General features: G+C 38.4%; 1 protein-coding gene across 3 annotated transcripts in view; it reads left to right on the forward strand.

Annotated features, from left to right (window-relative positions):
* Nucleotides 1-26,504, forward strand: part of SLC23A2 (solute carrier family 23 member 2) — a 121,261-nt gene that overhangs the window by 8,574 nt on the left and 86,183 nt on the right. Inside the window, exon 2 of one of the 3 annotated variants that reach the window (XM_028523808.2) lies at nucleotides 13,051-13,178. The exons of 1 other annotated variant lie outside the window; for it this stretch is intronic. The gene's annotated coding sequence lies outside the window, so the exon portion shown is untranslated. The remainder of the gene's footprint in view (nucleotides 1-13,050; nucleotides 13,179-26,504) is intronic. One more of the 3 variants, XM_028523809.2, reaches the window with a different exon arrangement.

Consider the following 26,504-nt stretch of genomic DNA (forward strand, 5'->3'; position numbering starts at 1 on the left):
AACACACAAATTCTTGGTAGCATTTGTCCTTGTTATTGTGGTGATTTTCCAAATAAATCCAGTTTCTCTGCTGCTTTTAGGATGATTTCAAAGTTCTTGCCAGGAAGAATTGCAGAAATCTTTCCTTCAGGTTCATCCCAAGGACTTCTGTTTTTTAGCCATGCTATCAATTTGCACAGTGGCTGGCATCTTTTTGTGTCAGGGATTCTTACCCTCAGTCGCTGAAAGTGTGCTCTCCCTCAGAAGTTTTGTGGGTTATTTTCCCTCTTCCTTTATTCTTTCATCCCTGTGAAAATAAACCGAACACATGCGCAATGCCGATTTTGCCCTTTCTGTTGGTGTTCTCTTTACACCTGCTTCTTGACACTCGACCACGTGAGTTCGGACGCTGCACTGTGTTTCTAGGCTGCCCATCCTGCAGCTTGTGTTTCCCTCTGTTTTGGATGACCGCCACTGAGTGTGGTGTTCGCACCCTCCTCTCTTTGGTTCCCAGTTGGATCTGCTGTAGATAACCACCCGCAGGACGCTGCCCCCCCCCCCCCCCCAAATGTGATGGGAGCAGGAAGCTCCTCTTTGTCTCCCAGATGCCCTGGGAGGTATACGGGGTACAGAATCTTATTACTTCACTTGACTAATAAAAATGGACTTGGGGTCTAATTCACTTTTTCTAGTGTTTAGTCAGTGCTTAGGGCGATGCTTCAAAGTGGCTTCAACTTATTTTCAATTTCTATTTTCAACTCTGAGATCTTGTACTTTTGTTTCTTGAATAGGTATTGGTCAACCCCTAAAATATATTTCCTAGAGTTTGTTTTGATCAACTCACTTAAAAAAAAGATTTTATTTATTTATGTATTTCTAGAAAGAGGGGAAGGGAGGGAGTAAGAGAGGGAGAGAAACAACAATGTGTGGTTGCCTCTCACACACCCCCAACTGGAGACCTGGCCCACAACCCAGGCATGTGCCCTGACTGGGAATCGAACTGGTGACCCTTTGGGTCGTAGGCTGGCACTCAGTCTAGTGAGCCGCACCAGCCAGCGCTAATTCTAATTGAATCACAATTCTTTGATAGACACACACACACACACACACACACGTACACACATGTGTGTATCTTAAAAAAAGTTCTACAAACAACAATAAAATAATTTTTTAAAAAGTTCAAAATTCACACATAACCTTATTAGCTATTTATTCTGATCATTTCTATCCCTGTTTCATGAATAAGTTACAGTAGTTGTGATACTGTAAATTGATTTTTGCGATCTGGTCATGAAATACATGGTTCTGAGGTAAAGCATTTGAGATGGAAAGGTTGTTTATCTATCCCATGGTAACCTCAAGAAAAAAAAAGCTTTACTGAGATATAATTCACATACCATAAAATCCACCTTTCTGTATACTCTTCAGTTGTTTTTAGTATATTCACTGAGTTCCATAATCTTCACACTATCTAATTTCAGAATGTTTTCCATCATAGCTAAAGGAGACTCCATTCCTATTAGCAGTCCTTCATTGTTCTTGACTGTCTTCAGCCTCTGGCAACCACGACTCTGTAGTATTTCTATGGATTTGCCATTATCTGGTCATTTCATATAAATAGAATTGGTGTATGTTATCTGTATTGATTGGCTATCTTCCCTAGTGTGTGTTTATGATGTATCCATGTTGTAGTATGCAACTACCATATTTTGTTTGGCTACCAATCAATTGATGGATATTTGGGTGGTTGTTCGTTCCATTTTAGCTGTTAAGGATAATGCTACTGTGAACATTCCTGTGCATGTTTTTGTCTGATCATGTTTTTCTCTTCTCTTAGGTAAATATCAAGGAATGGAATTACTGGGTTGTACGGAAATTCTGTGTTTACCATTTTGAGGAACTGTTAAACTTTTCCAGAGTAATGTGTAGTATATGATGGTTCCAATTTCTCTACACCCTCACCAGCAGGCATGATTGTCTGTCTTTTTGAGTATAGCCATCCTAATGGATGTGAAGTGAGATCTCACTGTGGTTTTTATTTGCATTTCCCTGATAACTAGTGAGGTAGGGCGTCTTTTCATGTGCTATTGGCTATACGCGTGTTTTTGGCTATACAGAGCCTTTGCCTATTTTTTAATTGGGTTATCTTTTTATGGTTGTGTATCTTTTTATGGTTGTGTATGGATATCTTAATACATTTTACATACTAGCCTCTTATCTTGTATACAATTTGCAAGTACTTTCCCCCATTTTATGGGTTGTCTTTTACTTTCTGATGTCCTTTGAAATACAAAAGCTTTAAATTGATGCAGTTCCATTTATCTACATATTTTTTGTTGCGTGTGCTTTTAATGTCATAGCTAAGAAACCATTGCGTAGGCCAAGGTCGCAAAGATTTATCCCTGTTTTCTTCTAAGAGTTTTATAGTTTTCTCTCTTAGATTTGGGTCTTTGATCTATTTTGAGTTAATTTTTGTATGTGGTGTGAGGTCAAGGGTCTAACTTTATTCCTGTACTGTAGATATCTAGGTGACTCATCATCATTTGTTGGAAAGACTGTTCTTGCCCCTGTGTCAAAAACCATGTAATCATAATCACCCAACATAAATGTTAAGGTTTATTTCTTGGGTTCTCAATTCTTTTTCATTGATCTATTTGTCTTCTTATACCAGTAACTACACTGTCTTAATGGCTATAACTTTGGATTAAGTTTTGAAACTAGGAAGTGTGAGTCTTCCAGTTTTCTTCTTTTTCAAGATTGTTTTGGGTATTCTGGGTCTTTTGCATTTCCATTTGAATTTTAGGATCAGTTTGTCAATTCTTGCCAGAGAGGCAGATGGGATTTTGATAGTGATTGCATTGAATCTATAGGTCAATCTTGGTAGTATTGCCAAGAATTACATGTTTTTAACTGAATTTCCATGAGACAATATTCACACTAGGAGCAATGCATTCTGATATTTTCTTCTAGTCTAGTCTGTTTCATCCCATTTACTTACTTGTTTATTAATTTAAAAATTGCTGATCCTAGCCCACTGAGTTGATTTCTCTATTCACTCTCATGAGTCATTATTTATTGTTTGAAAAACATGCTTTAAGTCAGTGTTCCTCAACCTTGACAGCAACTTAGAATCATTTAGAGAACTTAAAAAAAAACTCCCTGCTGCCATTCCTAGAGACTTGGGTGTAGTTGATCAGTATAGCCTAAGCGTTTTAAAAAATTTCCCAGGTAGATTCCAATTTGCAGCCAGGATTGAGAACCACTCACTGCTTTCAATGAGCTAAAATGCAGATACTTACCATTTTTAAAGCCTGTGCATAGTTGACCGAATATACTATGGGATAGAAATGTGTGTACTGCTAGCTATTGCTCCTCATGTGTGAAATGTTTGGTCACTTTGGTGAAGAATGTATTAGAGGGTTCTGTGCAATTTCTCTTCATTTAATACCAGGGGAACCCCCAACCCCCTTCCCCCAGAATTTATTTATAAAAAAGAATGTGTATTTATTCTCACATGTTTAAACTTCAGTTACCTTCCAGGTACTTTCCATTGGGTACAACACACCTATTGAGACATTGTTTCCACTGCTCAAAGTTTTTGAACTGGTCTATTTTGATGCCTTTTGGTACTTCTGCCTTTTTTGTTGTTGTTTGTTTCACCTCTTCCACTTCCCCAACGTTTCCCTTGGAGGCCTTTTCTCATTGGGAAAACAAAAGAAAAGAAAGTGGCTGGGGTGAAGAGGGAGGGTGGGGCAGTGGGGTCATGCTGTTTTTTTGGTCAGAAACTGGTGAACACTCAGCATGGTGTGGACAGGTGTGTTTGCACTTTTGCCCATCATGAAATGAGCAAAAGTGTTGGAAGAGTTTTCAAAAAAAGAAAAAAATCACTGAAGCCTAATGCAACAAGCTCAGCTAGTGCACCGATACAGATGGGTTCCTAGAACATGGGTACCTAGCTGGAGAAGCCTGTACTACAAGGCAACTGCTCTTCAGAAGATAATTCCGTTTTCTTTTTCACTGACATTGTCCTCCTGAGAAAGAAAATAATTTTGCTGTTGATTTTCTGCTGATGTGTGTAGTTGTCCCTGGTTTGTAATGAGAGCAAGGATGGAGCAGTCCCTGGAGAGTGTGTTATTTCTCAGGAATTTTTGTGTCTTCTGGCTTTTTGCTTATAGGAAATGGAGTAGTTTGAGAAAAATATGCAAGAAATTCACAGCTCTTTTAGGGATTATCATATAAAGAACACTGAAGCTATTTGGTCAGAATTAAGATTGGACATACTGAAAAAATATCTAGAAGTGGGACTGGCGTCCTCTATTAGACTATTAAGAATATTAGGATTATGATGAAAAAACACATAAAATAGCTTGTTTTACTCATTGAATATTCTTTGTTTTGTTTATTTGAAAGTAAAATTTCTTTGTATGTATATATATGCACATGTATGCACATTTGTATTTGCTTTATCTTCTTTATTTTTATTGTTGACACTATTACAGATACCCCATTTCTCCCCCTTTTGCCCTCCTCTCCCTTCCCTCTGGCCATCACCACACTGTTGTCTGTGTCCATGGACTGCGTACATGTTCTTGGCCAATCTCTTCACCTTCTTTCATCCAGTGTCCCCCTCAACCCCGCCTCTGACAGCTGTCAGTCTGTTCCATGTGTCCATGCCTCTGTTTCTGTTTTGTTCATCAGTTTATTTTATTCATTAGATTACATATATGAGTGAGATCATATGGTATTTATCTTTCCCTGACTGGCTTATTTCATTGAATATAATCACCTCCATGTCCATCCATGCTGTCACAAAAGGTAAGTTTCCCTCCTTTTTTACAGCTGCATAGTGTCACATTGTGTAAATGTACCACAGCTTTTTTTTATCCACTTATCTACTGATGGGCACTCGGGCTGTTTCCAGACCTTGGCTATTATAAATGATGCTGCTATGAATATAGGGGTGCGTATGTTCTTTCTGATTAGTGTTTCAGAATTCTTAGGATATATATCCAGCAGTAGGGTCACTGGGTCAAAAGACAGTTCCATTTTTTAAATTCTTGTATTATTATTTATTTTTTTAAATTATTTTTTATTGTTGTTCAATATAGTTGTCTCCATTTTTCCACTACCACTTTCCCTGCCCCATCCACCCCCGCTCCCACCCTCAATCCTAACCCCTTTTGGCTTTGTCCATGGGTCCTTTATACATGTTCCTTGAGGACCCTTTCCTTTTTTCCTGTTATCTTCCTCAGGGCAAAAAAAAAAAACCCTGAAAAAATATATATTTAAATATTTTATTTATTTTTAGAGAGGGGGAAGGAAGAGAGAAAGAGAGGGAGAGAAACATCAGTGTGTCATTGCCTTTTGAGCGCCCCCTACTGGGGACCTGGCCTGCAACCCAGACATGTGCCCTGACTGGGAATTGAACCGGAGACCAATCACTTTGCTGGGACAGCGCCCAACCAACTGAACCACATGGTCAGGGGTATTTTGCTTTATTTATTTATTTTTTTGATAGCTAGTAACATTTCTTAATGAGATTTTGGCCATTTGTACTCATATTTTGTTTGTCTTATTCATGTTTACTAGTTTTTCTAGTTTTGTATTTATCTTTTTCCTAGTGATTTATAATATTTTTTATATCAGGCATAGTGATACTTTAATAAATGTTATAAATATTTTCTGTATGTCTTATAATTTTTATGATTTATTTGAGAACTAAGATTTATTTGTAGTTAATTTTTCTTTAAGTTTAGTTTTCAAAATAAAAATCTCATTTTCAAACTTTAAGGTTTCAAAGGCAACATTTGTCTAAGAAATGAATAAAAGTCTTATCAGAACTTGATTTGTAAAATTCTTTTTTAGATTTCAAGTCTGTTTTTCTACTAAAATATGTCTAGAATAATCAGCTGCCACCTTTGAATTAAGAAAATAGTAACTTTAAAAAATTTTATTTATTTATTTTTAGAGAGAGGGGAAGGGAGGGAGAAAGAGAGGGAGAGAATCATCAATGTGTGGTTGCCTCTCACACGATGTGCCCCCTACTGGGGACTGGTCTGCAACCCAGGCATGTTCCTTGACTGGGAATCGAACCAGTGACCCTTTGGTTCACAGGCCGGCACTCAGTCCACTGAGCCACACCATCCAGGGCCATAAAAACTTTTTACATGCACATTGCTACCAGGGCTGAAAACAGTAACTTTGAACTTGAAGATTTTTCACATTTAAGTAGGTCGGCTCGAAAGTTGGGTGCTCTTATTCTAAACAGTCAGAAAGGGAGGCTCGATGTCATTTACAAGCTTTCCTCTCAAATTTTAGGCTGGGGTACTTTTGGTGTTTAGTATTTTTCCCTTTGGGCACATATGATGGCTCTTTTAGGTTGATAGAGCCCTTATGCATTAATTTCTCAGTTTTTTTCCAGTAGAATTAAAAAATAAAAAATTATATCAAACTCAGAGAATAGCCTTTAGTGCTTCTAGATTTCTAAGCCCTTTGTGTGCTTTCTCCTACCCACCTTCATTGAGCGCCATTCTCAGGCTGGGTGCTGGGTAAGACACCTGGGCACAGTCTGGTCTGCCTGCCTGGAACTCGGGCGTGTTCATCTCCAGGTCTGAGTTCAAAGTTCCGACATCTAGTCACTCTGATCTGATTACTGTCTAATCATGATCACTCCTAGACATTTTGGAAAGATTTTGGACATTTTAGGGTGAGCATAGTTAAAATAGGCTTCTCAGCTTTCTTGTCCTCAAACAGTGCTTGTTCACATGCTGAGGCACAGTTTATTAAGGGGAAAATGGAACCGTTTCTTTTACCAGGTTTCGACTTACTACCACTGATAATTGTCATTGGGTTGCATGTTTAACTTGGTCATTTGCTGAGAATATAAGTCACATATTACTCTTTAGAACCTCAGGTAATTAGGAAGATTGGTGAAGCCCCCACATTTCTTGAATTCACTGTTTGTTGACCCCTTTGTAATGTGTGATTAAATATGTTAAGTGAAGGAAAGGCATTTCAAATTTTTTTGAAAGACAGTTGCAACGTAAGCATGTGGGCAAAATTCTTTTTTTAGTGATTTGTATGTATTTGTGAATTAAATTTTTTTTCTAATCACAGATATGTGGTATGTTCATTAGTAATGTGTAAAACAGAAGAGCATAAAGAAGTAAGACATCAGCTATAACCTGACACCCAGGGAGGATTACTCTTGAACATTTAGGTGTCTAGTTTGCCTGGCTTGCCAAGTAAGTGTAGTTTTTAAATAAAAGTGGAGATGTTCTTTTTTTATTTTCCCACTTAGTAACAGATTGTGACTTTCTCCATGTCATCAGATAGTATACTGTAGAATAGCTTTGTAGTATTTTACCATAAAGTATTTTACTGTTATAATTTAACCTGTCCTCAAACACTGGACATTTACTTGCTCTACAACTAAAGTGAAACATAATTATACTCACTTATTTTCTTAGAGCAATGATTTTACTAGGTATGCATTTTAAAAAAGACTTCTTTTTAGAGAGAGAAGAAGGGAGGGAGAAAGAGAAGGAGAGAAACATTGGCGTGTGGTTGGTTGCCTCTCACATGCCCCCAACTGGGGACCTGGCTTTCAACCCAGGTATGTGCCCTGACTGGGAATCAAACTGGTGACCTTTCCATTCACAGGCTGACAGGCCAGGATGGATATGAATTTTTAAAGGGATGGCTGATAAACATTTAAAAATGATTTTGACCTAAAACATCTAGCTGAAAATGATGCTGAATATTTCTCTGATCTTGGATCAGAGAGGGTTTTTCAAAGCACAAAGTAATAGAAGAGATTGCCAAAAGGTACTTAGATTTGACATCAGAGAGATTTTAAAAGTATCTTTTATTTCAAGTGGTATGAACAGAATGGCAAAAGCAGTCATTTGCTTTTTCTGGGGAAAATGTTTGCAACATGATAAAGGGTTAATGTCCTTAATTTACAAGAAGCTCTTACAGATGCATAGGAAGAAAACCAAACCTACTTAAAAAATGGACAGAAAGCACTTAGAGTTCATAAGAGACACATGGATCAAAGAAGTCAAGATGTCATTCTTTGTGTGTCAAATTAGCAAAAGTTAAAAAGAGAATCTAGGGATGGCAAGTGAGGGTAACATGCAGTTTTCTTCTCTTGGGCGTTCTTTGTTAATTTCTCAGTTTTACCAGAAGGAAAAGGAAAGGTGTCCCACTTCCTATTTCTTACTGGAAAGGTTAGGGAATAACTGGCCTATGAGTTTGTCTCAGCTTGGCACCTTTTTTGAGCATAGGTCTTTGCTTTTATAATTCTTTAAAAATTCAAATGTTACTTGTTCAGGCTTTCAAAAAATAGTTTTCCTAAAAAATTTGCCTTTTCACCAACTTTTGAAATCCTTTAAAAAGTATGAACTAACCTAAAAGTGTGATAAGTACATAGCATTTGTGTTTGCCCTTGTTTTTAAAAGATGTTCTTTGTGATACTCAGCAAGTATCATTTGAATTTTTACTGAAAAAATTTTTTGTTTTTGAAATCAGGATTAGGTGTTTTGTCAGCCTTTTGGCATTTACTGAATTGATACAAAGATACATCCTTCCTGTTTCTGAAAGTGTTAACATCCCTTTTTAAGGAAATGTTAAAATAGAAACATGACATAAATAATAAATAAATAATAATCTGGGGAGGGAGTAATAGAGATTTTTATAGGGCATGTTTTTTCTCTATGAAATAAAAATTTGGGAACCATTGCATAGAGTAGTACTTTTGACAACCCGAATTAATAAACAGCAGAAGCACTGTGAACAGTTTCTTCTAAGTTCAGAGTGGCCAGTCTGGGGGCAAGTCAGGGGGTGCTTCATTGCGCTCGAAGGGAAGTTTCCTCCGACTTGCTCAGGCGGCCTGGGCTTTGATCTTAGCCCTGTGCCCTATGTAGCTAGCCTCTTGTGCAAAGGGCAGGGTTTCACGATTCTAGAGTGCGATTCTAGAGTGCGGTGGAGTGTTTGAAGGGGAGTGGTGCTCCAGTGGCACTGTGGCACCAGTTCAAGGATGCTCCCTGATAACCCAGGCTTGTTTTTGTTGAGTGACCCTTCCTGCTTAAGTCTTTTCTCAAAAATAGAACTTCTGACTCAGTTCTGTGTTTTGGTCTGCAGTAGCTGTTCACTGCAGTTTGGAAGCAAAGCTTGTCCTACCAAATACTCATCTTACGAATCAGCTTTAAAAAACACTTTCTAAAAATACATCTTCACGGGGTCATTGACTTTTCCTTATCCTGTTGGAATTTCTCTATGATTTGTAGCTAAAATGACATTTGGTTAATTTGCACCTTTGCCTTTATGAAACCTTTTGAACAATTAACATTTTACTTTAAAGTATTTAGAAATGAATTGTACATGTGTTGAAAAATAATTCAAACTTGTCAGAATTGTATAAAACAAATTTTGAAGTCACACCAACTCTTGTTATACCCTAGACTTCCAGGTGGTTTGATGTTTTTCCTTTCTGATCCTTTTCTGTGTCCACAAATCTGCACCATATAATTATACTTTTAATAACAGTGGGATTAGACTATATGTATTGTGCAACTTTTGTTTTTAAAAGAACAATATATATGATTAGAGCTTATTTAACAGAAAATAAGCTGTTCTCTCAAATCTTTTTGTTACTTTTTTTCATGTTCTTTCCATTATTCCTAATCCTCCCTGGTGGAAGTTGCCTTTGTGCCCTCCTTCTGACTGTAAATTTTTAATAAACACAGCTTAAAATAGATTGATGGTTAGAGAAATTTTATTTTGGGGAACAATGGCCTTTTTTTTGCCTCACATGCAAAAATATATATTAGAAAGAGAAAAGCAGAATTTCTCTATTCATATTCTAATCACTCAAAATGAGTAGTAATATTTTTTGTTCCAAACAGCAAAGACTGATGTTTAGTTTCTGACATTAAAAAATAAACAGCGTCACTGGAGTTTCATTGAAAGAAAGTCTGATGACATTTAGTGCTTGCTTACCTTGGGGTCATCAGTGAATGTTGATGCTAATGAACCCAAAACTAACAGTGGAGGTGAAAGATTCACAGCATAAACATTTCCTAATGAGAAACTGTCATTACCTTGTGCTGTTTACTTTATAATGGTTAAGGCAAGGCTCCTGGTGCCTGGCTGGCTGTTCCAAAGACAGCTGCTGGAGTCAGGCTCTGTGTTTTTCTCTTTGTTTCTTTTTTTTTAATTTTGAAATATATGTATAGATGTAAGTGTGTATAAACAGGTTTATTTAATAAACAATAAAATGAACATGAGTACCTAGTCATAACCCAACTTAAATAGAATGTGACACAGCATTTTTGGAAGCACCTTCTAATATATTAATACATTTTTGAGAGGTTTTAAAAGAAGGTGCCTTTTGAATAATTAAATCTTTGCTTTCCCCACAAATGCAATACCTTTAGTTCATTCTAGCAGTGGCATTGGAGGCAATGTAGGGTTATAATTAGAGGTGAGCGCTCTGCCGTCATGGTCCTGATGGACTCTGACCCCTTCACTGTCACATCTCTTATGTGACAGTGAAGATTCTTTTAAAGAATATTTTATTGATATGCTATTGATGGACTCGGACCCCTTCAATGTCACATAAGAGATGTGACAGTAAAGATTCTTTTAAAGAATATTTTATTGATATGCTATTATAGTTGTCCCATTTTTTTCTCCCCTTTCTCCCCTTCTACCCTGTACCCCCTCTCCCAGCAGCATTGCCTCCACTTAGTTCATGCCCATGAGTCATACATATAAGTTCTTTGGCTTCTCCATTTCCTATACTATTCTTAATCCCCCCCAATCTATTTTATATCTACCATTTATACTTATTAATCCCTGCACCTTTCCCCCCATTCCCAGCCCCCTCCCTGCTGATAACCCTCCTTGTGCTCTCCATTTCTGGGATTCTTTTCCTGTTCTATTTGCTTAGTTTGTTTTTGTTTTTTAGGTTTGGTTGTTGATAGTTGTGAGTTTGTTGTCATTTTAGTGTTCATAGTTCCAATATTCTTTTTCTCAGATAAGTCCTTTTAACATTTCATATAATAAGGGCTTGGTGATAATGAACTCCTTTAACTTGACCTTATCTGGGAGGCGCTTTATCTGCCCTTCTCTTCTAAATGATAGCTTTGCTGGATAGAGCAATCTTGAGTGTAGGTCCTTGCCTTTCATGACTTGGAAGACTTCTTTCCAGCTTCTCCTTGCCTATAAGGTTTCTTTTGAGAAATCAGCTGACAGTCTTATGGGCACTTTTTTGTAGGTAACTGTCTCCTTTTTTCTTGATGATTTTAAGATTCTCTCCTTATCTTTCAGATTGGGTAATGTAATTATGATGTGCTTTGGTGTGTTTCTCCTTGGGTCCAACTTCTTTGGGACTCTCTGAGCTTGCTGGACTTCCTGGAAGTCTATTTCCTTTGCCAGATTGGGGAAGTTCTCCTTCATTATTTTTTCAAATTAGTTTTCAATTTCTTGCTCTTCCCCTTCTCCTTCTGGCACCCTATGATTCGGATCTTGGAATGTTTAAAGATGTCCTGGAGGTTCCTGAGCCTCTCCTCATTTTTTTGAATTCTTTTTTCTTCATTCTGTTTTGGTTGACTGTTTATTTCTTCCTTCTGGTCCAAACTGTTGATTCGAGCCCATATTCCTTCCCTTCACTGCTGGCTCCCTGTAGATTTTTATTTATTTCACTTCATGTAACCTTCATTTTTTCTTTGATGTTAACTACACTCAATGAGTTCTTTGAGCATCCTGATTATCAGTGTTTTGAACTCTGGGTCTGATAGGTTGACTATCTCTTCATTGCTTAGCTCTTTTTCTGGAGCTTGTATCTGTTCTTTCATTTGGGCCATGTTTTTTTGTCTTGGTGCATCTGTTACGTAGTAAGGGGCTGAGTCTTAGGTACTCAACCAGGGTTGAGCAACTCATGTCACTCTATTGTGGTGCTGTATGTGGGGGAGGGGTCCGAGAGGGAAGAGTGCCACTTGCTCAGCTCTCAGCTGGCTTTTAGTCACTTCCCCCACTACCCACCAGCGAATTGGGCTCTGCTGGTGCTGATTCCCAGGTAGGTGGGTTTGTGTATGTTGTAGGACTCCATGGGTCCGTCCAATGGACTCTCCTGTGAGACTGGGAGTTTCTTCCACCAATGCAACCCCCACAGATTTTTAAAGCCAGATGTTTTTGTGGCTTTATTTCCCCATACTGGAACCCTGGGTTGCCCAGTCCTTCTTGTTCCCTAGTTGTTCCTCCCAGTTTATCCACACGCAAATGTGGGACCCCCGGTTTGCCAGCCACTGCCTCACCTGCCCTGTCTGTCACCGCCTTGCTATGTGTCCTCTCTGCCTTGGCTGCCCATCTCTGCCCCTCCTACCAGTCTGGATGAATGTTTCTTTTTTAACTCCTTGGTTGTTGGGTTTCCATACAGTTAGATTTACTGGTAGTTCTGGTTGTTTTTTGTTTTTAAATTGATTGTTACCCTTCTTTTGGTTGTGCGAGGAAGCAAAGTGTATCTACCTATGCCTCCATTTTGGCTGGAAGTCACATGTGTCTCTTATAAGCTCCTGGACCTTGACCAGGAGGCCTCACTCCTTTTGGGTTTCTTACCTGTAAAGTGTGGGCCCAGTGGCTCCTAAGGGTTGTGGTGAAGATGAAATTATGCATGTATGAAGCATAGCACAATGCCTGGCACATATAGAACAAAAGAAGTCCTTAAAAAGTTATTCATTTGTTTTTTTTTTTAAATCAAGGCCCTGTGCTAGAGAATATGGAATTTAGAAATTGTCAAAGTAAAAAGACCAACTGAGTGAAAACTTGCTTTTTCCAGGCATTGTAAAATACTACCTTTAACATACATTGTGCAAACGGAGAGTTGATTTTTAAGGGACCAAATGTGCAGTTTGGGATCCTGCCCAGGGATAGTCTGGGCCTTGGAGGTGTTCATTAGAAGTGAAGAAGTAACACAGAGTTCTAGGAGTAAGTAGTGGACACCATTCATGCAGCATGCCTCATGTTAGATTTACTATTACTCTTTATTTATCATTTGTTTTTCTCTAGCTAGGTCTTGACTCTGCTATCCAGGACTCCCCATGTGGTTTTGAGCTCGGACCTCGACAGCACAAGGACATGGAGCTCAGCGGCATGTAACAGAAAGCATATGGACAGGTCCACATCCTGGCATTTAGGTGCGTCTGAAATACAATTGTGCTTATACTATGTTTCGTAACAGAGCTGTGCCAACAGCTTGTGTAGCCTTGTAGTGTTAGAACTTCTTTGTGCTTGACCTCATCCTTTGCACGTCAGCAACGGTCTAAATACAATTCTGGGAATAATTGCTAGGTTAATGCTAATGATAAGGTAATGGACTTCTTTAGGCCACATTCCACAAAGATTAATCTAGAAAATAAACAGGCTCAGCCTTGCCACTTACACTATTTACAAGGTAAAAGAGAAATATTTTCATTTTATATGCTTTTGTCTTATTTTTATCAGCAAACATTTGTGTACCTACTGCTATTGGTGCTTCCAGTCAGGGTCACAGGTGTAAACCTGGGTGTGAAGACACTTAAGACACATTCCTTCACTCTTTCTCAAGCATTCTGCAATTTAAGTAGTAAGATTAAGCACATATAAATTACCAAGGAGCATTCCTTTGAAAAAATTCTTTCCTTCTATCCTCTTCTGCATCCAAAGCTTGACGGGTATTTTTATTATTTAATTTTTTTTTTTCTATTTGAGACAGTACTACAGTGAAATTTCTTGTACATATTTTGTCCACAGTGAATTCCTGGCAGTAAAATTGTTGGGCACAGTGCATAAGGCGTTTCAATTTTTATGTTTTTTGATAGATTTTGTCAAACCACTTTTCAGAGAACCTGCAATAACTTGAGCTCTTACTGATAAACATTTTCTTTGTCTTGTCAAAACTAAGTTTATGCAGTATAGTGGGTGTAAAACATTGCTAATGGTATTTTTATTTAATTTATATAAAATTTACTGTTCAGGTGTACAGCTGTAAGAGCTTTCACAAATGCTTAGAGGGGATCATTCCTTTTAAAAATATTTACTTTTCATTTTCCAATGAAGTCTGCTTGCTATTTATTTATTTTAAAGATTTTATGTATTTTTAGAGAGAGTGGAAGGGAGGGGGAGAGAGAGAGAAGCATTGATTGGTAGCCTCTTGTACACACCCCGATTGGGACTGAACCTGCAACCCAGGCATGTGCTCTGACCAGGAATTGAACCTGTGACCTTTAGCTTTGTGGGATGACACCCAACCATCTAGCCACACTGGTTAGGACAAAGTCTGTGCTGGCTATTTAAAAAAATAAATAGAACCTGGGAAGTTCCAAAAACTAGGAAGAAGAAAATAGCTTGATCTCATCCCCTAATGACACCACTATGAACATTTTTGTATATTTCTTTTAATTTTTTGTGTATTCTATGTGTAGCTTTTTAAAAAGCTATCATCATCAAATTGTGTTACATTTTTAAAGTAATATTTATTAATGATGAGAGAAGTGAAGGGAAAACAATCTTTTGCGGGGGTACATGCAAAATAAAAGGTCTCCCAACTCTTGGTTTCACTTACCACCCTTATATTTCAATTTACACATTTTTCTCTGCTCTGTTTTCACAGAACTTCTCTCCCATATCTTTGGCGGTCTGTGGTGGTCACTTGTCAAGTGGACATGCCACGACCCACTCAAATTCAACATGTCCAGACCTTGGTCATTACTCTTCTCATCAAGCCCATTTCCTTATTTATTTCTGATCAGGACACTCTTGTCCTTTTCCTAGAGGTCATCTTTGACACCAAGTCTTCGATTTGTTTGTTTCTTTGATATAACTCCTCCTGTCCATCCCTTTTGCTCTTTGTCAGTTCCATCATGCCAGTTGCCCAGATTCTTGTACTTGGATCAATACAGTAGCTTCTCGATCTTCAGTTTATCCATCTGTGGGCTCTTTCTGCTTTGTCACCTTCCTAGAACTCAGGTTTCCTAATGTGTTGCATTTACATTGGACTTTTGAGAGTCCTTTGAACCCTGCAAGGGGTTTTTCTGTCTCCACCTCCTGCAGTGTGCTGTAGGTAGGCTGTTTTCATGTCCTGAATACTCACCACACTTCTGCCTACCTCTGGACTCCATCGTGGCCTTCTACTCAGGATTCTGCATCCTTTCAACCCAACCTTAGTTTTTCATTTCCCCAAAGTCATTTTGGAACATTTCAAGCCCAGTTGAGTTCCTTTTTCTCCAAGCTCTCATGCAGAGTTCGATAATTATGTTTCTGTAATTCCCTAGTTGTCCCAGTCTGTCCACTTAGATGGTAAATTGCTTCACGCATATGCCATTTCCACCTCAGTGTTCTGACTCTTTGTGGCAGTGCAGGAAACTGGCCAAATGATTGGTTTATTCCATTTTCTCTGACACTGTCAGTAAAGGTCCCAACATATTAAGCTTTTACAAACAGAAAAGTGAAGGCTTGCTAGTTTCATATTTGTTATCAAGAGCATACAAGATGATAGTTAACTGCCTGGATGCTCATGGCTAAGAATACCAGCTCTGCCCAGTGTCTGGACCCTGCAGACCAGGGTGCCTGGTTCTGGTTCAGGCTCATTTTAGAAGTTGATCCACACATGTGGAGGGACTCAAAAATAAACTCGATCAAAAACTTTTAAGGAGGGAGAGGAGATTTCTATTTTATTACCTGATTTCCAAGAGGCTGTCTGGTAATTCTGGTGTTTTTGTTTTATAGACTGTGTGCAGACATCAGTGTCTCAGTTTCTCATTACTAAACATGTCATAAAAATGCTGTGTTGTTTATAGTTCGATCATAGCAACAAAAGAGTTAAATATTTCTGGGGTAGTTTCAAAACCTTATGTAAATACTGACTACAGAGCTTATATAAAAAGGTAAGTCAGAAAGAGTTGTGTAATGGTTACTATGAAGGTGATTCCAAGCATATTAGAACAACTCCAGCGTTTACAGGTGGATTAAGATCAGATGTTTATAAATTGAGTTTGCTGACTTTCTGTTTGGTATAGGAAAATATTGTCAGTAACTCTGTCCTGTTTCTTCTATGATAATTCTTTTTATGTACAGGGTTTACTTTGTTTTAGGTTTGCCTATATTACCAGAACCTGCAGTTTGGTGGTTATAAAGGCCCTCTGGATTTGAGTAATGTTTACCCTTGGATGGACCCTGTGTTTTATTTAGATTTCTAAGCGCTGGTTTTAATCTTCCAGAAAGAGCTCTGACTCCCCTTACGATCTTCCAGTTTGCGCTCGTTGTTAGCACGTAGACTTTTACTTTGTCCTTTCTCACATCTGGCTCCCTCCCTCCTCCTCCCAGTGTTGTAATGTGAGAAATTTATGGCACCAGCCCCTCTCCATCAGAGTGCGTGCTGCACAGCCACTTGTGTAGGATACTAATGTAGGGTGTGTTTGGATGTTGGGCTAAGACATATGGCCTGCCTGTGTTGTATGTGTGTTTCTGAAGTCAAAGTATCAGAAGATGTTCTTTGGATGGAGCTTGATCTTGATTTACCACGGTTGTATACTCTGAAATAGCATTTGCTTTTCTCTTTTCCTGGTAGCCACTATTACTGGACTAGTGCTGTCCAGTATAATTGTGATGGGAGTTACATATGTAATTTTCTAGTGACTGTGTTAAATAAGGTAAAAAGAAGCAGTTAACACAGAAATGGAGATCACATGGAAGGTTAGCAACAGGGGAGTAGGAGGGAGAGAGAGGGGGAAAAAGTACAGAGAATAAGTAGCATAGATGGTAGGTAGAAAATAGACAGGGGGAGGGTAAGAATAGTATGGGAAATGTAGAAGCTAAAGAACTTATGACACATGGACATGAACTAAAGGGGGGAATGTAGGTGGGAGAGGGTGTGCAGGGTGGAGGGGAATGAAGGGGGGAAATGGGACAACTGTTACAGCATAATCAATAAAATATATATTTTTAAAAAGAAGCAGTTAAAATAATTATTGGTAATATATTTTACAACCTGATATGTAAAAAACATCATCACTTCAAGTAATCAATATAAAATCATTAATGAGATATTTACCTTTTCCCTGGAGTAGTAACTCTTTGAAGTCTGGTGTGTATTTTGTATGGCACATGTCAATTGAACTGACCTCATTTCAAGGGCTAAGAAGTCACGTGGGGCTGGTGGCACAGCTCAAGGCCCACCTGGCTTTATCTGCTGCTGAGCAATATGTTCATAAGCTTTTGGATTTTGGGGTATGTCATAATGTAAGCCACTTCCATTCACAAACTGCTAGTAATATGTACTCATAGCTGAATGATGCTTCTGTCTGCTTCCCCGTTTTCATCTTTTTCCTGCCAAATTGAGAGGTTTCCCATTGCCTGGAAATGTTTCTGATCCAGTTCAACAAGTAAATGGATTGATAGACAGTCTTTCTAGATGTTACTTCATTTATTCCCTGGCTTGAGAAGAAAACAAAATTCTTTTTTTTTTTTAAACACTTTATTTATTTTTTAGGGGCAGGGGAGGGAAGGAGAAAGAGCGGGAGAAACATTCATGTGCAAGAGACACATCGACTGGTTGCCTCTTGTATACCCCCAACTCCCCAGTTGCGTGGCCGACAACCCAGGCATGTACCTTGACTGGGAATTGAACCAGCAACCTTTGAGTTCATAGGTCAGTGCTCAATCCATGGAGCTATGCCAGCCACGGAAGAAAAAAAAATTCTTAACATTAAAACACACACACACACACACATACACACACAATTTTCTCTTTTACCCAAGAATCACAAATATATTTTGTAGCTTATAATAGTAGACATGTTAATGTTTAGGGTCCAATGAATATTTCTCATTTTTTTTAAAGAAAGAATGGATGGCCTAGGAAAATGTGAAGAAGTACAGCTATTGTAAGATAAAAATAGCCTTGGGAAGAATTGAGAATAAAAGGATGTGAAGAAATATAGGTAAATCAAGCACCCTTGAACACAGTTGTTTTGGAGAACATTAATGCCTACCTTGTGCCCATATCTTCAGTTGGTTTCCTTAGTTACTCAGGTGTCAGCAGCAAGTCCTCAGAAAAAAGGGACTCAAGTATCTAGTTACAAGGGAATGCTGACCCTCCCTGCTGCTGCTTGGGGGAGCACACTGACCGCATCAACAAGTTGTGTTTCTTCAGCACTGGTTTTGAGTGCCTTGTTGTCTCCTCGTTTGTCTCGTCTGCATATTTATTTCAGTATTGTTCTTAGGCCATGACTTAGGGTTTAAAGATTAAAGTGGTATACATCATCTCTAAGTTGTTGACTCTTCCAGCCTCCAAACCCTCCAACCCTTTACACGATCTTTTCCAGGGAGTTTTACTTCCAGTTCACATCAGCTGTCTTGGGCTTTGTCTTCTTCCAGGTGACTGTTTTGGGATCTTGAGCTTGGGAGAGTCTCTTCTCTGCACACGTTCTGTCCTTCCTTGTTCTGATTTCTTCTCCAGTGGTCCTTATGCCTTAGGCACTGGTGTTTTCTGGCTTCCTCTTGCTTCCCTCACCCTGTTTAATTGCTGCGGACTTCACAAGGAGTCATGTGATTGTCATCTTAATCAACATCTTGATTTCTTCACTCTGGCCCTGAACTTTGCCAGCCTTCCTCAGTGGCACAGTCCTATTAATTTTTCTGTTTTTTTTCCTCTTTCAATTGCACTCTGCTAGAGAGAAACCAGACATCAAGGTGACTTTGTCTACTACACATTTATAAGTTCTGGACTCAGCTGGACCCTTGACTACTTTTTTCTCTCTTTATGTCATTCTTTTTACTCATTCTTTCCCCAGTCCCATCCTCAACCTCCTTCCTCTCCACTATGATTTCCACTTCTTAGATCATTAAGAAAATAAGTCATCAGATAACTGTTCCCTCAACTTCCTGCCTGCTTACCTCATCAAGTATTGAGAAATAGGAACTGTTTGTGCACATTTCTACCCACTTGATTCCACAGAGGATATGACACAGTCACTACAGATGGTCATGTGGAACGGTTGCGATAGACTAAACGTTTTCCTACCAGAGCTACAGGAGAACTGCCAATTGCTCCCTGTGGCATAGTTAGAACTTGTCATCTCTGTTTATGAAGGTAAGTTTGTGTGTTAGTATTGGTACAACCCTTGGAGAAGGGTAGCTTAAATTACTTCCCAAGAAGCCATTGCTCATTCTTGGCACAGTCAGGGCTGGAATCTCCATCGTGGCCTTGTCTTAAGTATTAAAGTAAAAATACTGCAGGTAGTTTTTTTGGGGGGGGCGTAGTTAAAGCTGATAATAGATGTATATGGAACACAATCTGAAAGGTATATGAGGACAGACATGGAGTGTTAAGTCTCCTCCCATTATCTCATCCTAGTCCCCTCTCTGGAGGCAACCGCTTCTACCAGTTTTTGTGTGTTTTGTGTATCCTTCCAGAGATTGTCTTTAAGTTTGTATTTAATTGTGAAAATTCCAATGTAAGGAAATGAAAGAATGAACACTCATATGCCAGATAACCAGGTCTAATAAATTTAAACATATTGTCTTTGCTTTAGGATTTTTTTTTTTAAATAAGACCTTTTAGATACCCTCTTTGCCAATCTTATTTTCTTCCCTCTCTCAGAGGTAATTTTTTTTAGTCCATATTTTTACTTTTGTATTATTACATGTTTACATATCCAGAAACTCACATACTGTATTGCCTGCATGATTTAAAACCCTAAAGATCTCATGTGGTATGTGTTCTATGACCTACTTGCTTTTTCAGGAATGTATTTTCAAGCCATGTTGACCCACGTGGCTAGAGTTCATTGTTTTGACTGCTTTTTAATTTCACCATTTAAACATCCTAGAACTTATTTATACATTCTATTGATGTGCTAGTTGCATACTGTTAAAAAATGGGGCGGAATAGGCTGAAAAATGGCAATGCTGGACTGTAGTGCACACACATCTTCAACCTGCTAGGTGTTACCAAATTGTTTTCCCAAGTATTTTGAGCCTATTTACATTTCTGAAAACTGAGTGTGGAAATTTCTGTTTATCTACGGCCTTGCCAACACTTGGTATTATTGAACGCTTTTATTCTGGCCTTATCTGATGGGTGTGGAATGATGCCTTGTGTTAAAAGGGCCATGTCATAGTTTGTTTATTCATTAAAGGTTGTTAAAAGTGTTGTTTCCAGGTTTTGGCTATTGTAAATAAAGCCACTGTAAATATTTATCATGTACAGATTTTTGTTTGAACATAGTTTTAATTTCTCTGGGTAGATACCCTGGAGTAATATTGCTGGGTCTTAGGGTAAATGTATGTTTTAACATTATAAGATACGGCCAATTGTTTTTTAAAGTGCTCCTGCCATTTTACATACCCACCAGGAGTGTGTGATAGTTACAGTGACTGTGTCTTTATCACACTTGGTATTGTCTTAGCAGTTTTTCTTTTTTAGTCATTCTAATAGGTATGTCATATATTTTTATAGTGAAAAAATTAAAAATTGGTTCTATTTTAAAATGATATAAAGTAATTGATTTTTATCTTCCTTGATCTTGAATGATCTTTTTAACCCTCTTCAATGAAAAAACCAGAGCATTGTGTTAGGGTGACCAAAGAATGATAGAGAAGTGGTATAGTGCAGCATAGCATTTGCAGGCTGCTACTAGAAATTTGGTAAATGTATTTTTCTTGCAATCATCAAAGCTCACTAAGCTATGAAATCTTTATTTATTTATTTGTAGAGATTGGGGAAAGGAGGGAGAGAGAAGGAACACGAGAGAAACATCAGTTGGTTGCCTTTCACAGGTCCCAGCTGGGGACCCAGTCTTCAACCCAGGCTTGTGCCATGATTGGGAATTGAACTGGCAACCTTTCGGTCTGCAGGCCAGTGCTAAATGCACCACGCCACACCAGCCAGGGCAGAATCCTTGATTTACTGGTTGGATATTTTGTTTATTTCTGGAAAATATGTATTAAAATTTTATAGCAAAAGAGTATTGAGTCCATATTTTAATGATATCATCCACCTATTGTGTAGTTATTCCCCCCTCCAGGCTTTCAATAAGATTTAAGTTAGCCCTGGCTGGTGTAGCTCAGTGAATTGAGTGCAGAACTGTGAACCAAAGAGTTGTTGGTTCAATTCCTGGTCAGAGCACATGCCTGGATTGTGGGCCAGGTCTTCTCCACACTCCACCCCCATCCCCTTGGTAGGGGGGGCACCAGAGGCAACCACACATTGCTGTTTGTCTCCTTCTCTTTCTCCTCCCTTCCCCTCTCTCTAAAAATAAATACATAAAATATTGGGGAAAAAAAGATTTAACGCAAGGATATTTGTTCCATTACTAAAAACAGAGGTGCAAAAACCATAGATGTAGGCCAACACTATTATTTTACAGAGCAAGACACTTGAGGCCCACTGGGTAATGACTCTCCTGCACTTACATCACCATGCATTGTATATAGTGCAGGCTTCTGGATTCCCAGTGCAGTGCCATTTTTCTATTGTCCCTTGTATACGTTTGCATGGTGCTGACCAGGACACCCTGTAATGTGTATCTTAAGTTTGAAGGATGCTGTTCCTGATGGATTTACTTTCAGAGTTGGATAAGCTTGTTTGTACTTTGATTGCTGAATTCTGGCCAGTGCTGTCAGTATACATTCTGCATTGTGCTTTGAGATTATGAATGAGTGGCCATCCTTTTAAGTGTCTGCCAGAGAAGTCAGTTTAATGAGTCTTTGATAGTCAAAGTGGACAGTGAATTTACTGATCTTACCCAGATGTTTACCCTTTATTAAGATCCTTCCATTTCATGGAAAATAACATTCAGCTAGGTTAGAAACTGATCCATTTTCTTTTGAAAATTTAGTAACTGGGGTTATTCCAAAAGTGTTGTCTTACCAGACTTTCTCTCTCCTTTGTTGTTGTTGTTGTTGTTGTTGTTGTTGTTTTGACATTACAGTGGGAAGAGGGAAAGGAGAGGGCATGCTTATTTTTAGTCACATTCCACTGGCCAAAACTTAGTCACATGGCCGCATCTAGCTGCAAGGGAGGCTGGGAAATGTTGCCTGAAGTTAGTTGGTCATGTATCAAATTAAAATCAATGGTTTTTATGATGTTAATTCTTCTTTTTAAAAGGGTTTTATTTATTAATTTTTAAAGGGAGGTGAAGTGAGGGGGAGAGAGAAAGGGAGAGAAACATCAATGTGTGAGAGAAATATCAGCGGTTGCCTCTTGCAAGCCCCCTATTAGGTACCTAGGGCATGTGACCTAGGCTTGCTACCTAGGCATGTGCCCTGACCTGTGATTGAAACCAGCGACCTTTTGGTTTATAGGAGGATGTCCAAGCCACTGACCCACACCAGTGAGGGCTATTATGTTAATTCTTAATTGAATGAGAGAAGACACTTGGAGACACCTAGTGGTCTCTGGTACTTCTATTAATGAAATAGGGAAGTTGCCATGTGAATCAAAACAACACATAGTCAGAAATAAGTTGGATATGAATGAAAATGTATTCCAATTCTATTTTTTAGTGCGTATAGAATTTTATTCCTCCTTAGATTGGTTTATCACTGAGTAGTTTTTGTTCATCCAATAATCCTAAATCTCCTTGTTGATTTATTTGGAAAGACAGAAATAGATAATCACTGAATGTGGAAGATGTTTTCCTTTTAAAAAACCATAGTTTATATTTTGTCCCTAAAGGGAAAACATAGATCAGAGATTACATTAATCAAAATTGACATTTTGAAATGCATAATTTATTTCTGAAGAATTAAACCTTTTTCTGTGTTTGGCCAAGTTTAGTAGTTTAGTTGTTTTACTTTTTTTTTTTGTCCTAAATTTACCAAACTTATATAGATACTAAGAACTGAGGTACTGCTAGTTTTGCTTCCCAATACAATAAGAAGGACACAACTAAAATTTGGAAAATCAGATGAACACAAAGAAAAAACAATTATAGTCTTATTTGACAGAGAAGGCCACTGTAAACTGCTTGATGTGGTACACAGTCTGCTTTCTGAGCATACTTACACATGTTTACAGGACTTTACAAAGGGGGGCACCATGTGAGTTAATGCTCCTATGTGCAATGTTTTTTCTGTATTCATTTTGTAACTGGCTACTTTTCTGAAGTATTTTATTCTAGTGCTTTTTTTTTAAAAGAAAAACTCATTTTTTAAGTAGACAGAACCATTACCTGTGAATAATTCTTTTGTCTTCCCTTTCTATTATTTGAACTGTAAAATCTCTTGCTTATTGTATTAGAACTTCCAGCATGGTCTTCTGTGATAGAGGCCCTCAGATTCTCTTCTGTTTGTGGCTTAAATGGGCTCCCTCCAGGCTGTTCAGTGTAAAAGTATCTCCTTAGCTATTGGCATGAGATAGGGATTCTTTCTGAGGACATTTTTCTTCTATGTTGGAATGTACTAAGGGTTTTATTCAAAAATTGGTGTTGATTTTTATCATATGCCTTTCTGGTTTTCATTGATTTTACATTTTTTTCTTCCTTCTTGTAGTACAGAAGCCTCAAACCAGGGAGCTACTTAGGTGTTCATGATACTCAAATCCCACCTGGTGTGGACATGCAGTTTATTGCTTACATTACAGGGGAGTGCACTGATAGTGGCGGGTCAGTGCCAGAGAGACCACACCTCCTCCAGTCTGAGGCTTGTTATTAGGCATCCCAGACAAAGGAGATACATGTCCTACATGTGACTCTAAACTACATTACCTTTGTGTGTGAAAGGGGTCCAGAAGCAGTCATAGGACAAGAAGTTGCTCCCAAAAGGAGGTAAGGAGGGAGTTAGAATCCATTCCCAAAACAATACACATTCCTTCTGGCCACCGGCCCTCTGACCAGCCCTCAGTCCTGGGACAGGGAAAGGCCATGTCTGTTGATCCCACACTGTTGATGTGACTTGTAATACACACTAGTTTTTTTTCCTTCTCTTGTGCTTTGTTAAATTTGGAAGCAAGATCATGCTAGATTTCTGGAATGATTGACAAGCTTTTTGTCCTTTTTCAGTGCTTTAGAACTGTCCGAATAGCATAGGAAGTAACTGTTCCTTAAGGCTTGGAGATGTTTGCCTGGGAAGCTACCTGGGCCCTGTGTAGTTTGAATGGAAATCCTCTATCCCCCATGGCCTTGGGAGGTTTAATGGTACCCTTGGATGCATTTATTAAATTTGTCAATTCTGTTGCTTATTTCCTAGCTAATTTCTCTAATTTTTTTTTTTTACTTTTGCCCTGGCCAAGTAGCTCAGTTGGCTAGAGAGCATCATCCTGGTATATCAAGGTTGCAGGTTTGATCCCTGGTCACAGCACATACCAGAAGCAACCAACGAATGCATAAATAAGTGGAACAACAAGTGATTGTTTTTCTCTCTGTCTCTCAAATTAATTTAAAACATTTTCTTAGTACTTTAGGGTATTTTGTTGCATATTCTTTCTTGTTTCATTGTAACAGTATTTTTATAGTTTCAGTTCCACCTTTGACCCAGCAGTTATTTGGGAGAAGGGCTTAAAATTGTGAAATTGTTAGGCTGTCTTGGTTGGTAACTATTTTTCTCTTTTTGGCAATAAAGTCAGGCAATGAGAAATATAAATGTTCCTTTTTTTCGGGGCTAAAATTTTCATTTGGCATGATGGTCACTTTCTACAAATGCTCTTTAGCCATTGCAAACACCTTTGTTTCCTGTGGGGTGCAAAGTTTGATATCTATTATGTTAGCCATGTTTATGAATTGGCCAGATTCTCTAATGGATGTAAAATAAAATAAATGTGCAGATCAAGTCTGTGTGCATAGCCCTCTTGCTCCTCGTGTCCTTGAGACAGGTATATTTATGAACTCTTGGTCATTTCTTGTATACTGCCAGCCATTTATGGTCCTTATTTCAATGAAATATAATGTTCAGAACATAAAAGTTGACATACTTTTGTTGTGAATTTGTACTTTTAGTAGTATAAAATGACTATCTTTTCCCTATCATACTTTTTGGCAGGGATTCATTTTGTCTGACACTCAAAAAATAATAGTAAAGCATCATTAATATTGCTTTATCTTTTATTGTAATGATTTTAGAGAGAAAGGGAGAGGGGAGACAGAGAGAAATGTCGAATTGTCATTCCCCTTATTTATGCATTCATTGGTTGCTGCTCTTTATATGAGCCCTAACAGGGCGGCTGAACCTGCAACCTTGGGGTATCAGGACAACTCTCTAACCAGCTGAGCCACCTGACCAGGGCATGTTGCTTTATCTTGATTTCACTTTGTGAAAAGTCTGTCTTTGGACTTTTATTTTTTTGATACATCTAAGAATATTTTTAGAATAAATAATGAACTAATTTACAAGTTTAGCTTGTTTTCTGTAGTCTGTTTTAAATCCTTTTTTAAAAATATATTTCATTAATTATGCTATTAGAGTTGTCCCATTCCCTCCTTCATTCCCTTCTACCCTGCACACCCTCTCCCACCTACATTCCCCCCCTTTAGTTCATGTCCATGTGTCATAAGTTCTTTAGCTTCTACATTTCCCATACGATTTTTACCCTTCCCCTGTCTATTTTCTACCTTCCATCTATGCTACTTATTCTCTGTACCTTTTCCCTTTCTCTCCCCTCCCACTTTCCTGTTGCTAACCCTCCATGGGATCTCCATTTCTGCGGTTCCGTTCCTGTTTTAGTTGTTTGCTTAGTTTTTGTTTAAGTGTGGTTGTTAATAATTGTGAGTTTGCTGTCCTTTTACTATACATGTTTTTTTCTTTATCTTCTTTTCTCAGATAAGTCCCTTTAACATTTCATAAAATAAGGGCTTGGTGATGATGAACTCCTTTAACTTGACCTTATCTGAGAAGCACTTTATCTGCCCTTCCATTCTAAATGAAAGCTTTGCTGGATAGAGCAATCTGGGATGTAGGTCCTTGCCTTTCATGACTTGGAATTCTTCTTTCCAGACCCTTCTTGCCTGCAAGGTCTCCTTTGAGAAATCAGCTGACAGTCTGATGGGAACTCCTTTGTAGGTGACTGTCCCCTTATCTCTTGCTGCTTCTAGGATTCTCTCCTTCATTTTAATCTTGGGTAATGTACTTATGATGTGCCTTGGTGTGTTCCTCCTTGTGTCCAGCTTCTTTGGGACTCTCTGAGCTTCCTGGATTTCCTGGAAGTCTATTTCCCTTGCCAGATTGGGGAAGTTCTCCTTCATTATTTGTTCAAATAAGTTTTCCACTTGTTGCTGTTCCTCTTCCCCTTCTGGTACCCCTATAATTCAGATGTTGGAACATTTAAAGATGTCCTGGAGGTTCCTAAGCCTCTTCTCATTTTTTTGAATTCTTATTTCTTCATTCTTTTCTGTTTGGTTGTTTCTTTCTTCCTTCTGATACACTCTATTGACCTGAGTCCCGGTTTCCTTCCCATCGCTATTGGTTCCCTGTACGTTTTCCTTCATTTCACTTAGCATAACCTTCATTTTTTCATCTAATTTGCGACCAAATTTAACCAGTTCTGTGAG

This window comes from Phyllostomus discolor, chromosome 9, assembly GCF_004126475.2.
Source record: "Phyllostomus discolor isolate MPI-MPIP mPhyDis1 chromosome 9, mPhyDis1.pri.v3, whole genome shotgun sequence".
In the NCBI taxonomy this organism is placed as follows: Eukaryota; Metazoa; Chordata; class Mammalia; order Chiroptera; family Phyllostomidae; genus Phyllostomus; species Phyllostomus discolor.